Source organism: Panthera uncia, chromosome A2, assembly GCF_023721935.1.
Source record: "Panthera uncia isolate 11264 chromosome A2, Puncia_PCG_1.0, whole genome shotgun sequence".
In the NCBI taxonomy this organism is placed as follows: Eukaryota; Metazoa; Chordata; class Mammalia; order Carnivora; family Felidae; genus Panthera; species Panthera uncia.
This window is the reverse complement of record NC_064816.1, coordinates 146,515,990-146,530,135: the sequence shown is the minus strand read 5'-3', so window position 1 is coordinate 146,530,135 and position 14,146 is coordinate 146,515,990. Positions and strand designations below refer to the sequence as shown.

Below are 14,146 nucleotides of genomic sequence, written 5' to 3'. Positions count from 1 at the left end.
AAGTCTATACCTTTGCAATAGCATACTGGCTTTTCACGGTCTGATCCAAACTACCTCTTCAGCTTTCTTGAAAGATTTTGTTCATGGGAACTAAAAGGGTAAGTCTATACCTTTGCAATAGCATATTGGCTTTTCACGGTCTGATCCAAACAACCCATATTCCCATACCCACTGCTGTAGCCACTGAGAATAAGGTGCAGCCACTGAGAATAAGGTGCAGCCACTGAGAATAATGTGCAGGACCGTGAATGTTCCATTCTTATGCTTTAGCACATGCTGTACCCTCTTCTTGGAGGTCCTCCCTCCCCCCCTGCCATGGACTGAATGATTGTATCCCCCTCCCCAAATTCATCCGCTGAAGACCTAATCTCCAGTTTGATGGTATTGGGAGATGGTGCCTTTGGGAGAAAGTAAGGTCTTATGACAGTGGAGCCCTCGTGATGGATTAGTGCCCTTTATAAGAAGAGACAGAAGATCTTGCTGGCTCATGCTCGCCCATCCCCTACCCCCACCACATGAAAATACAGGAAGATGATGGCTCTCTGTAAAGCAAAAGGAGAGCTCTTGCCAGAACCCTATCCTGCTGGTACCCGGATCTCAGACTTTCAGCTTTCAGAACTGTTAAGAAATAAATGTTTGCTGTTGGAACCACCCAGTCTGTGGTAGACTTGTTATAGGAGCCCAAGCTGACCAAGACATCCCATCAACCCAGTAAGACTGTACTTGCTCTTTAAATGTTCTATTAAACCAAGCCTCTGCTAGGTTAGTCCCACTTCTCTGTGGTTGTGGGAGTCCTAATACCTCTATTATAGGACACATATATTGTGTGTCATTGCTTATTCCTCACCTTATCTCCCAGGACAGACCGTAAGGGCTGGAATTATGATTAATCATCTTTGTATTCTCGATGTCCAGCAGAATACCTGGTTGCCACTAATTTTGCAGCAATAAATGCTGAAGAATAAATGAAAAAACAAGTATTTCCAGTGTGTTACTATCTGTCCCTTATAAAGCACTCCCATGTGCTTCTGTAGAAGGACTGAAAACCTCAGGGAGATGGAGAAGCAAACTTTCAAACGTAGAATGATGAGAATGATACTGATACGAGTGATGGATTTTCTCCCAGTTTTAAGTTTGGATAATGTCTTCTTTATATATAGAGGTACCTATACGTATATGGTACCTGCGGAATTTTGGACTCTTCTGGGAAACGGTGAAATTGAGGGGAGTTCCCCAGTCCTGCTCATCTTTGCAAGCAAGCTGTGCTCCAGCTCTCTGTGGAATCCATCAGACAGAGGAGGAGGGAGGCATTGGGGTCTGATTTGTCCCTCCCTTTTTGCCATCATTAAGGAGGTGCAATCTGCCACAGAAGGACTGTCATCCCCGTCCCAATACTTGTTCTTTAAGCTTACATGAAGATGGATGAAACATTTCTTAAAAGGTGGGGTAATTTAGCTTCCATCCTCCTTAAATACAGTTCCTCTGAAAACGAAGTCCCTGCTGTCTTCCAGTGGATTACTGGTACCAGTGAATGGCACCAGCTCATTGATAAGCTTAGGGAGCACATATCAGACAAACGATGAAGCAAAGCAGATTTCCTGTGATTTTTGTTGAAATGCTTCAATTCTGATCGTAGATCTTCACTTAGTGTGGACTTCTCTTCTAGTGAGGCAAGATACGCAGCTTTATTTCCTGGCGACACGTCTCTTTGATTTTGCCACCGAGTGACCCCCAAAGAGAATACAGGATTTACAAACGAGGTTTCTGGCATGTTGTCCTATACTTCCTTGTCCTCTCACAGCTCCAAACGCCTCTTAAAATAGCTTCGCCAGTGGCTCCCCAACACCTCCCAGGAGCACATCACATTCCAGTGTAAGTGACAGGGGTCTGAGAGAGCATTCTGTCACCTCACTGTGAGTTTCTCTGGACCGTGAAATGCCCAGTGTCCCAGACAAGTCCAGGTCCTCAAGTCACCACCAACTGCTTCTCCTTGCCACTCCTCTGACATCAAATAAAGAAAAAAAAAGACAACCACACAAAAAATGGGCATTTCATTTTGAAAACATTTGTGGTGACACCGATTACGCTTACAGTTAGGACTTAGGAGAGATGACAAAAAAATACAGCTTTGCGACTTGTCTTTTCTTTCTTACTCTAAAAATACTCCACGGGGGCGCCTGGGTGGCTCAGTTGGTTAAGCATCCGACTTCGGCTCAGGTCATGATCTCACGGTCTGTGAGTTCGAGCCCTGTGTCGGGGTCTGTGCTGACATCTCAGAGCCTGGAGCCTGCTTCAGATTCTGCGTCTCTCTCTCTTTCTGACCCTCCCCCATTCATGCTCTGTCTCTCTCTGTCTCAAAAATAAATAAACATTAAAAAAAATTTTTAAAGATACTCCACGGACAATCTTCTGTCAATTTGGCAGTAAGGGTGAGGACATAGCTTCCCAATGACCTCATGAAATGGGGACGCAGAAGAAAGAAGTGGATTTTGACCTTGTTTTCTAAAAGGCTTCATCCATTATACTTCCCTCTGCTTTTTAAAAAAGATGTCCTACATCTCAAGGAACAAATACATTGTGCAATTTGTTTTCAATTATTCTTTATTATGTAAAGTGAAAAAGCTGCGTTGATATCTTCTTACAAGCATCAACAGTATTTAAAAAACCATATCGGTCCTGGGGCACCTGGGTGGCTCTGTCAGTTAAGCGCCGACTTCGGCTCAGGTCACGATCTCACGGTTTGTGAGTTCGAGTCCCACATCGTGCTCTGTGCTGACAGCTCAGAGCCTGGGACCTGCCTCGGATTCTGTGTCTCCCTCTCTCTCTCTGTCCCTCCCCTGCTCGTGCTCTGTCTCTCAAAAATAAACATTAAAAAAAAATAATAATAAAATGAAGATTTAAAAAAATCAGTCCAAATAGATACTGCAAAGATTAATGAAAGCCCTAATTATTTACATGCAATTAGTAGCAAAAAAGACAAGATGAGATTTCTAAAACTTCCAGAAAGCAGGAAAGCAACTACTCTCAGGATCAGAGTAACCTGGGAAACCAGGGTCGATTCTTGGCAGGGACCCAAAACGATGACACAATGGTTGATTCATGTTCTGATAGGTTGGCACCATGTCACATCTACCATTAAAGTTTTGATAATCACTCATGTTGGAACCTCTGCCTTTCCACCCAAATCTCGCCACTAATTGAGACCCCTCTGTAAATCATCAAGGAAACAGACGATGGGAAGTGGAGAAAAGAATCAGAAGTCCCACGCAAATAAGGAAGAATTAGAAGGGTTGTTTTTTGTTTGTTTTGTTTTGTTTGGAGCTCAAGTCTTTCTTGGAAGGAATTAAACTCTAAGGTTAAAAATAATCCTGTGGAGCATTTCGTAGCGTAGTCATGGTGAAGGAATGAAATTGACAATGGTTTGGGTATCAGGACGTTCAGACGCCAAATCCTGGCTTTGTCACTTCAACTCGTCGTCACCCACAGGACAAGCCACTAGTACTTCTCGATCACAGTCTCCTTAACTGTAAAATAAGGGTGTCAAACTAGATGAAGTTGGCTTTGCTAAATTCTTGAATGTGAAGCTGAAGGAACTACAGGTAAACTGAAAACAATGCAGTTGTCCCCAAGGTCATATTCTTAACCTCTACTCTGTACTGCCTGACAGTGGGGATGCCTTTTGAGAGACACTGGAGCCTCAAGTCAGGGACAGTGGTCAAAGCCTTTTCTTCTTACACTGTGGAGAAGCAGTGAAGGCCAGTGGAAGATTCCCGAAACCAGGGGAGCACAGGGCTGTGACTGCCGAGGCCGTGGCGGTGCAGGTCCGGGGGAACACGCAGCCTTAGAGAGGGTCAAAGTGGGTATATGTGGGCCTCTCCTTCCCAGGTGATACTCGTGTGTGATGACAGAGAGGGGTCAGGTCCGAGGGGAAAGTGGGGACGCAAGCAGTGTTAGGCACAAAATAAGTGTTTAGCAAATATCTGCTGGTGAATGAATATGAGAACGAATAAATGAATCCTCCAATTCTACGCATTAGACCAAAGCTGTAGTATGGCAAGTTATCCAATATGGTACTTAGTTTCATGATGTGAATTGTTCTCTATTTTTGGTCATATATCTTGCGGATGGAGTAAAAAAAAAACAATCATGAGTCCTGCAAATCCATCCTGGTACAGGGAAAAAGGGTCTGTTTAAATCAAACGTGATCTATGCTAGCTAAAATTTGTTTCGACGTAGGTTCCACATAAAACTAAACAAGTTGTGTTCCTTTAAAAGTTCAGGTCCTAGATATTAATTACACTGAACTTAAATAAAGTAATAATACTACCATATACCTACAAACATAGCCCATAAAAAATTTTGCTCAGGTTTAGGTGAAGTGTTGGTCTCCAAAGCAGGAAAATGTGTCAGAAGGAAAGATTTATTCTGAAAAACACTTTTTTTTCTCTTTACCTAGAAAGAGAGATTCTTTGAGCTATTTCAGAAAATGATAACTTGCTATTATGAAACCAACAGAAGAAACAATTTGGGGTAGGAAGAAACTTCAAACTTTGAGCATACTAGTGGCACAAAATTATCATTAAATAAATATTTATTGAGCTCTGTTATATGACAAGAATAGATCTGGGCACAAGATTCAATGCTGAAAAGAAGAATTTAAAAAGAAAAAAACAAATCTTGCCCATATGGACCAGGTTTCTTCTAACGAAACCAGAGAATATCAATGACAATTCATTATATAAAGGAGTTAAATATACGATATGTGTGGAAACTGAAGAGTGGGCTCAAGCAAAGACATTAAAAGTCAAGTTAAAAAAGTGGGTATCATAAGCTGCCCAGTGCAAAGGTCATGTCTGAATACCGGGAATGACTAGATCAATGCTATCAAATAACATCACTTTTCCTGAAGGCAGAGAACAGAGAAAAGGGAGGAGGAGTATGAATGAACCTCTTAGGACTCTGTTGACTTCTCAAATAGAAACAAGAATGCTTGGTCTCCTATTGGGTAAAACAAAATAAGATTCATAGCGCTCCATTTACGGGTCAGTAGGAAGTATCTTGGGTAAATTTTTGGTTTTTACTTAGCTTCCTCAGGAGCCCTGACTGCTGAAGCTTGGAAAGTCAACTGGGAAGGAGAAATGGAAAACAAATAGCCCCGTGGTGTCCTTTTTTTACTTCTTGTATATGCAGACTCAATGGAGTAGAAGAATGACCAAAACTGGATACACAAACCATTTAAGTTTTTCACGAGAAAGGTGAAAGATTTTTGTTGCTGGAATTACCAAATAAGTAATTTAAAAAAACCATCTTATAAAAAATATAATAGAAAGAAAACAAAAACAGTTACATAAAAACCACAAGCCAACTAACAATGCTCTTTTCTCACTAATTGCTGAAATAGTAAAGGGGAAAAAAGAGAATTAAAATATTCACAACATGAGTTCTGCTGTGACTATTATTAGAAAGCTCCAGAATTTAAGAACATGGAACTATATGATTAGAGAAAACCCAACACAAGAATAAAATAATACACGTAATGAAATGAGAAAAAAATATTTCTCGAATGCATAGCTAAAAGGTATCTTCAAGAGGTAAGAAAAAATCATTTGCTGATTTAATGAAAATACTAAAGAAAAACCAATGCAATGGAATATTATCCAGCACTAAAAAGCGACGAACTATCAAGCCATGAAAAGGCACGGGGGAACCTTAAATGCATGTTAGTAAATGAAAAAAGCCAATCTGAAAAGGCTCCATACCCTATGATTCCCAATATATGACATTCTGGAAGGAACGAAACTATAGAGACAATAAAAGGATCCAATGATTGCCAAAGGTTAGGAGGGATGGAGGGATAAATGGGAGAGCACAGAGGATTTTTAGGGCAATGAAACTACTCTTTATTACACTATCATGGTAGATACATGTCATTACATATTTGTCAAAACCCTGGTGTAAAACTATGGACTTGGGCCGATTATGATGTGTTAAAGTAGGCTCACCTACCGTAAGGAATGTACCAGTCTGGTGTAGGGTGTTGACAGTAGGAGAGTGCATAGGGGCAGGGAGTTTATGGGAACGCGCTGTGTTTTCTCCTTAACTTTGCTGTGAACCTAAATCCATTATAAAAAATACAGTTTATTTAAAAAAAAAAAAGCTACTGCAGTAAGAAAAGTTATCTTTCAGTAATTATACAGAGTAATACAAAAATACCCGTTTGAAGTTTAGATAACTGAACTATTGTTACTGCTCCATTTTCAATTATAGTGCAAATGTAAACTAGGGGCACATGGGAGTTTGAGAGGGAAAAAAAAAGGATTTTAAAAAGTAGCCAAATATTTGCTGCAAGTGGAATGAGTAAGTCACACTAATTTCATTAAGAGCCGCAAACAGGGATAATGACCTTTCGAAAAATCTGACCAATACATGGTGCAGTGATTTCAATGATCTACAATTTCTAAGTCTTAGGGAAATGAGCTAAGGGATTTACAGCCGCCATCAATTACTTCTGAAAATGCATCCCGTACCAAAAGGTGCCAAAATACAGGAATTGGAGAGATATCTATTAAAGGAGAAGAGAGCAGCGCTGCCAATTATAGCCAAGTCTCTAGACTCAGTATCTACTAAAATAATGGGACCACACCAGAGGGAAAAATATAACAAACCTTAGGCACTCTAAAAGCTACAGAGACAGGGGCAATTAAGTAGCAGAGGATTGAGGAACCAAAGAAAGATCCAAGACCATGGGAACTTGCACTGTGGTAAAGAAACAAATGAGCTAGTTAACATCAAAAGAGGACACACCTGACGACCTCTTTTTTTTTTTTTTTCCATGAAAACGACCCCTGGGATTTAATCTGAATGCTTCCCTGATCCAAAGACATCGTTTTCTTTTCTTTTCTTTTTTTGAATATGGAAACTTGCTGGAATACAAATATGACCTCTTTTCTGTATCTCTGCTTGAAAATAAAAAACTCAATTGAATTTAATTGAAAATAAAAAAATCAAGTTTTCAGTAAATTCTTAAAGAGGTAGAAGCCACGGTATCTCCTCATAAATGAAGGAATTTTAAAGAGGAACGCTAAGGATGCGAATTTCCTGAAGGATGTGTTATATAACAAACTAGGAGGGAGAAGAGCAATTATCACTTTAATTAATTAGGGCCCTGTTGTAGGTCCCTTGTGAAAGATAATCCTTGATTAAAAGTGTCAGTGTGTAAAAATATAGACCGATACTGAAATGTGAGAGTGTGAAATTTCAATTAATTGTAAAAAATTAGCTGGTATTGTCATTTACCAGTAGACACTAATGATTCTCTGGAGACTCTGGACATACAAACAAACAGAGTTGACAGTGTAAACAGAAATAGAATCAATCCACTCATGGTTCATCCCTCAAAATAATTCTTTTGGCCTTTTGTGTTTTTAGATCTGCAATGCAGAGGTTAATGTTAAGTAATAGCAATCGTTTTGCAGAGAAATGGAATACATGGAATAATACGAAACAGAAGGAGATGAAATAATATTTTCCTAGCACACAGTGTTTTTGCAGGCAACAAAAACTCCCCAACATACATATGCTTTATAAATATTCATGAAATCATATTATCTGCCTTGGGAATTCCATACCTGGAAGCCTTGCTGAGACTCTTTCCCCCGCTGTGCCTGGAAAGAGTTCCCGGGAACGAGGAAGGAGCAAGCATTTTCAAACTGAAGCCTAGAATTAGACTAAGCCAAGCGGTAAGTAGCCACAACACATTCTGAATCTCACCTGAGACCAATTCCTCGAACATAAACTTGGTTTTCATGATTCTCTTTCCTAAACACTAACTCAAGACCCGAAGGGTGATGTGCCTCTCTGTCTTTTTCTCTTCTCCCTCTTTTTCTTTCGCTTTATTATTGAAACTCGATGCCAAATGATAGAATGAGCCATTCTTCATTAAAAAAGAAAACAACCCTGCTTATGGCATAGTAAAACAAAACAAAACAAATTTTAAACTGTTCTTTGACATCAGGTAGGAGACTGATGCCTGTGGCAACAAACTCCCTCTAAGACCTAGAACAAACTTTTCTGTGTCAACGAGCTCCAGCTTCTGGACTTACAGAGAAAAAAACAAAGGGCAAACATCTAACACATAGGGTTGGCATGAAGTATAGGAATGATATACGTAAAGAAAGGGCCTGGGTCCTAAAACTTGGTTGGTACCTAAGAAAGAGTGGCTGTTGTTTCCTTGTTTTTGTTGTGATTATGATGGTCACAGAAATGTATCTCGCCCAAAATTTGAAATTTTCCCTCACATGGAAATATCCAGTCACGCTCACTTTAAAATCAAAGCAAAAGTCTGACTCCTTGTTTACCTTCGAGTGACATCCATTGGCCAAGACAACAGAAATTAAACTACATCATCCACCACTCCTTGCCTCCAGTATTCCCAACACACAGTACAAGGGGAGAAAAACAAGTTTGTAACGTTGAGGCTTACATGAGGACATAATTGCCCACTCCACTGATAAAATCTGACAGAAAAGTAATTTTGAGGAAGAAGCAAGAAACTAGCGGCCAGATCTGGGAAACACTTTGGCCCTGGGGCTGCTCTTTATCTTGTCCCTAAAATGAAACCAAGTGTCCTGATGCTCTCTAAAGAGCACAGTCAAGTAGGATTTTCCTATCATTTTCTATTTTTATGCTGGTTATATGGTAGGAGACTTTTCTCTCTGGAGCAGGTGACGAGCAAGGCACAGGCTCTGAGAAAATCTTCATTGTGTCCCACAATATCCGATTGTGAAATGTATGTTCTTCTCTCTACCAATCAAATTTAGACCATGCTTGGATTTTATGAAGAGGGGGAGAAATCAGTCTTCTTGTAATTCTTTAACTCCCCATCGCACTCCTCCTAAAGATCTCCCCAGTGGTTAAACAGTCAAGAAATAATAGGCTGGTCTTCCTGTATTATTCCATCTTGTTTACTGGCTTGGCATAGTTGGGGAGGCAAGGCAGTAAAGCTCTTTGCTTTATTAAAGTGGTGACCAAAAGTGGTCATTAAAGTTCATGACCAAGGGTGAGAAAAAACATGAAGAAAAATCATTACAACTTTCCTGTTCCTAGAGGAGGGATTATATATGCCAGATCAGTCTGTTACTGAGGATCATGACAGGGCACCACCACTTGGAACCAGTTAACAGTGAAATGTATGGCCATTAACATTTAAGACAATTCCCTCCCTCTTAACACCTCCTCCAGGGCTGCGAGAGAGGAAGAGAATGAAGGCCAGGTGGTTGGCCTGGGTGGCTTAGTAATGGAAACTTGGTCAGAAAACCAGATAGGAGAGAGCTACAGAGGAGCTCTGGAATAATGAAGAAATCTTCCCAGGAAGATGGCAGGGAGAATGAGAGGAATTGTGAAGGGGAACGAGTGAAGCAAAGCAGAGAAACGAAATCAAGTGCTTACGTCTTAAATGGCCAGGGCTGAGTTAACATAAGATAACGCATGTGGGGTCTGTGCCCCTCTCGATAAACAGGTACAGGGGCAGTGAAATGGAAGAGAAGCATCTTTCCCTATGGCTGCCCTCCCGAGTAGTTATCTATCTACTGATGATAAGAGAAAATCAAAGTCTCTGGCCACAACTCGTACGACGTCAGGGCGGCGACATTCAGGTTGAGCATCCTATCTGTGTTCCTCTTCAATGCCCTTTAGATGCCAATTCTTCAATCTGGTATCATTTAAAATGTGGCCCTGTGATCACCCACCTCAGTATCACCTGAGATGCTAGTTAAAAAATAGATTCCTGGGCCTGACCCCAAACCTGCTACCTTAAAATCTTTGCAAGAGAAACGGTATTTCAATGACTCAACCTGTGAATTAATCTTTGAAAGGCCTTTTTAGGAGACAGTCACGGTTTACGGTCTTCAGAGTCTGGTCATTCAAAGCACTCTACCTGGTAACTCTTGAATACCGACTGCTGAAAACTCGACCCCCAGTTCTACCATGAGATCAACACTCAAGGGCGTACAGGGTTCAGAAAAGAGAAGTCCTGGTTTTGAGACTTTTCTGAACCTAGGAAATAGAGAACTTGAAAATATGGCTCTGCTCCCACACTTTCTGCTATTCATTTCCACTGACCGGAAGAATCCGCATCTTACAATTTTGTTGTTGCTACTGTTGCACATTATCCACAGGCTGGACATGTGAATTTCAACCGGTGTGTGCCCTAGGGAGAGGCTTCTAGCTCCCTTGCCACGATGAAAGAGACTGGGAGACGATGCATACTGATGAAATTCCATACTGTTCCTGAAAACATTGGGAAAAGACGAAGCTCCACATTTCCAATCCATTTGAAACTTACATGTTTATAAAATTACGGCCTCTGTTCTGCTCTCAGATCTCCTGGGCCTCCCTGGGAAGGTCCAGATGTGGCTCTACCAGCAGCATCGGTTAATATCGTGCAAGTTGCCTGACACTTCCACAGGCCAAGCCTTTTGTAAACAGTGCAGTTTACTATCCAAGAACACAATTCAGCCAACCCCACAGAAAATGAAAAACCTGTGTTTTCACGTCCCAAGCACTTTGCTATAACGATCAAGTGCCAGAAGTGTCACTATTCTTATTTCGACTATGCATATCAAAACAACTAACATATACATGTACCCAGAACATATGACGCAGTGTGCCTGACTGTGGGAGATTAAATGAGATACAGAGTGTAAAATATTCAGCCACATCATAGCTTTTCTTAGCTACTGTTCTAAGTTTGGGTGATGGCCAGTATACGGGTCACGTTTCTCACTGCTTACTATCCTAATAATAAATTAGATAAAGAGGAGGAAGAAGAAGAGGAGGAGAATAAAGAGAAAAATAAATATACTGGCCAATATTTATTTTGCATTTCTCTCGGGTCGGTCATTATACAGCCGTTTATGTGTATTATCTCCTTGTGCAGTGGGAAAATATAGACACGCAGAGAGAGATAGGACCTGGGAAAAAGGCTTTGGTCAGTTATGGAAGAAGATCTCATGTGGGTTTGAGTTTCAAGTTTACCCGACACAGTTGAGAAACAGTGAAGAATTTTTAACAAGAGAATGACATGTTCAGATTTGCATTTTAGAAAGGTCATGCTGGCAGCGTGAGGCATAGATTGTACTAGGGGAACACTGGAGGTGGGAGACCAGTTAGAAATGCAAGGCTCTGGTGACAGTTCAAGTGAGAGAAGCTAAAGGTCTGGAAAAGTTATGTGGATGGAGAGGAGGCAATTCTCAGAGACAGGTTGGACTGGGAGACACCATTAGATGGCATGAGTAGAATCTGGACAGAGAACACAAGAAGACATTGCTTATTGGAGATCAACGTCACTTCGTCTAATGTGTCATGTAATTTGTGATTAATAATAATGTACAGGGGTGCCTGGGTGGCTCAGTTGGTTAAGCATCCAACTTCAGCTCAGGTCTTGATCTTGCAGTTCATGAGTTCGAGCCCCACGTCAGGCACTGGGCTGACAGCTCGGAGCCTGGAGCCTGCTTTGGATTCTGTGTCTCCCTCTCTCTCTGCCCCTCCCCTGCTCATGCTCTCTCTCTCTCTCTCTCTCTCAAAAATAAAAAAATAAAAAAAAATAATGTACAGATTGACATTACCATTCACACAACAGACAGTAAAACTTTCAAGTTTCTTATACAACAAAACAACTAAAAACTATTTACAATATAAAACTATCTATATCTACATCTATATCTATATCTATATCTATATCTATATCTATATCCTATCCAACAAGAAAATGTTCCCATTCTAAAGATAAAAGACTCCCATTTTGAAGTTTTAAAGACTTCAAAATATAGAACATTCCATTAGATTCTTATTCAGAGATACCTCAGTGGAATCTCTTTGTCTCCCATAGAAATATTTTCACAGCAATTTTAAACATAGAAGGGTATAAATATCCCAGCTTTCCCATAACTTTCTAGAATTCTACAGAGTAAACAGCCCTATGTTCAGGCAATGAATTTCTTCGACTAATCCTTCTGCTTTAAAAAATATACTACTTACAGGTCTTTCCTGCTTGTGTCTATCTCAAATTAAAATTGGAAGTGAAATTTTCTCAAAGTTTAAAAAAGGATGTTCTAGCCCTATCCAAAGTACTGTGCTTCCTGTTCCTGAACACCAGAGGGCATCATTCAGTGAAAGCCAGGATTTGGGAGAGAGGGAAAGACAAGGAATTCCACTGCTAATGAAAGAAACTGATTTTTTAGTGTGTACCCTTATCTACCATGAAGCATTACCATGGTAACAGCACCAGTTAAGATGATTGTATATTTAGGTCACAGTATAAAAGAAGGAGCTTGAACATGAAGGGGGGGGGGGGGGAAAGGGAAGTGAAATAAAGACAAGAATATATGAAGTGTGGAAGGAAGCAGACCAGCCAGAACCTACCTCACTCGCCCTTTGCCAATGGCTGTTTCCCAGAGCCACATCATGCCTTTCAAAACAAAGGTGGGTAGTAAATTGTAACTAAAATGAAAAGTTGCCACTGGAATTCAGAACCTTGAGCACTAGCAATCTTAATAAATTACGTGGAACTACTTCAGCGTGGCAGAACGAAGAGAAAACTAGACTGGAAGTCGGGGTGGGTATGTGTGTTCTCAGGCAGTTCTTGGTCCTCTGAATCACGGTGGAAAAGCCACTTCCCCCACTTCCACACAGATCATGGGTCACTCTAAAAGATACCAACATCCTCCCTCATCCTTGCGCACCAGACAGAAGAAAATCTTAGTGCAGCCATAGGCGAAAAGAACATCCGCCAAAACGCCAGGTGATTTCAGTGCCCTTGTTTTCCTTTGCCAGAGGCATTCACTGATTAATCAGAACAAGCATGTTGTGCCAAAGAAGAAGCTAGTTGGCACTGGATCTTTCTTGCTTAGGATTTAGGGGCTCCAACAAGCACATGCAGAGTTGAATTAAAAGGATGAGAAGAGGGGCGCCTGGGTGGCTCAGTTGGTTAAGCGTCTGACTTCGGCTCAGGTCATGATCTCGTGGTTTGTCAGTTCGAGCCCCACGTCGGGCTCTGTGCTGACAGCCCGGAGCCTGGAGCCTGATTTGGATTCTGTGTCTCTCTCATGTGCTCTGCCCCTCCCCCTCTCATGCTATGTCTCCCTTTCTCCAAAATAAATAAACGTCAAAAAAAAAAATGTTTAAAAAAAAGGATGAGGAGAACAATGCTGAACTCTGGACACCACAGTTCTGACTTCCCCAAACACAGGCAAAATGAATGCTGCCACCATTCCGAGAGCCAATCGGTACAGCACAAGACAACGACTGAAGTGCAACAGGCTGTGTGTTTGCATCCTGGGGCTGCAACTTACAAGCTGTGCAAAACTGGGCTGTTACCTGACCCCTCTGGATGCCGTAACACGGGAAAGATAACATCTTCCTCATAGCACTGTTGCAAGGATAAAATGAGAAGTGCTTCATCTATTCGTTCATTCAACACATATTTAATGAGCTCTAGAATGTGCCAGACGCTATCTGAAACAGTGGGGATAAAGCACTAACAGATGATATAATACACGAAAGGTGCTTAGGACGGTGCCAGAGACTTAGAACACAATCTAAAAACTCATTTCCAAGGAAAAATAACCTGCTTCCTTTGTCCCACAGAAAGACACCACCGCCACCACCACGCCCCCCACCCCCCGTGACCTAGCCGAGCTTTGGGGTATATAGTCGGTCCACTGGCTCTGACACCTTACAACAAAAACAGTCCCAACACCTGCCCCATGAACTGAAAGCAGACAAAGTGAAGACAGGGGATAGGACTGAAAGACAGGTAGTAACAGTCACAAGGAGAATATGGACAGTGTTTGATATATAGGAGTCTGAGAAAAATTACCCGGCACTCATACCATGAAATGTCCAGCCAGCTCAAACGTAAGTTTAAACGAGGAAAGCCAGTCCGTCAAGGAAAACGTGTCAGCAAATGTGTCGGTCGGTCTCTAGATCCTACTGAGGAAAGTGAAGAAGGATGAAGATCAGATCACAAGTGGGGTGTGAGTGCTTGGGTGTGGATAAGCACTGACACGCATTCTCTCACAGGCAGACCCCAAACAAAGCCTGACATCAGTGATGCGGGCTCCACCAAGCACTTCTGACGGCACACCCA

The 14,146-nt window shown here is 41.4% G+C and overlaps 1 long non-coding RNA gene across 1 annotated transcript; it reads left to right on the top strand.

The window, feature by feature from the left end:
- The first annotated feature begins 951 nt into the window (after nt 1–951).
- LOC125930183 (uncharacterized) lies at nt 952–12,353 on the top strand. Its single transcript, XR_007460103.1, has 2 exons — nt 952–2,217; nt 11,438–12,353. It is a non-coding gene; the product is annotated as an uncharacterized LOC125930183 (long non-coding RNA).
- Nucleotides 12,354–14,146: the final 1,793 nt, after the last annotated feature.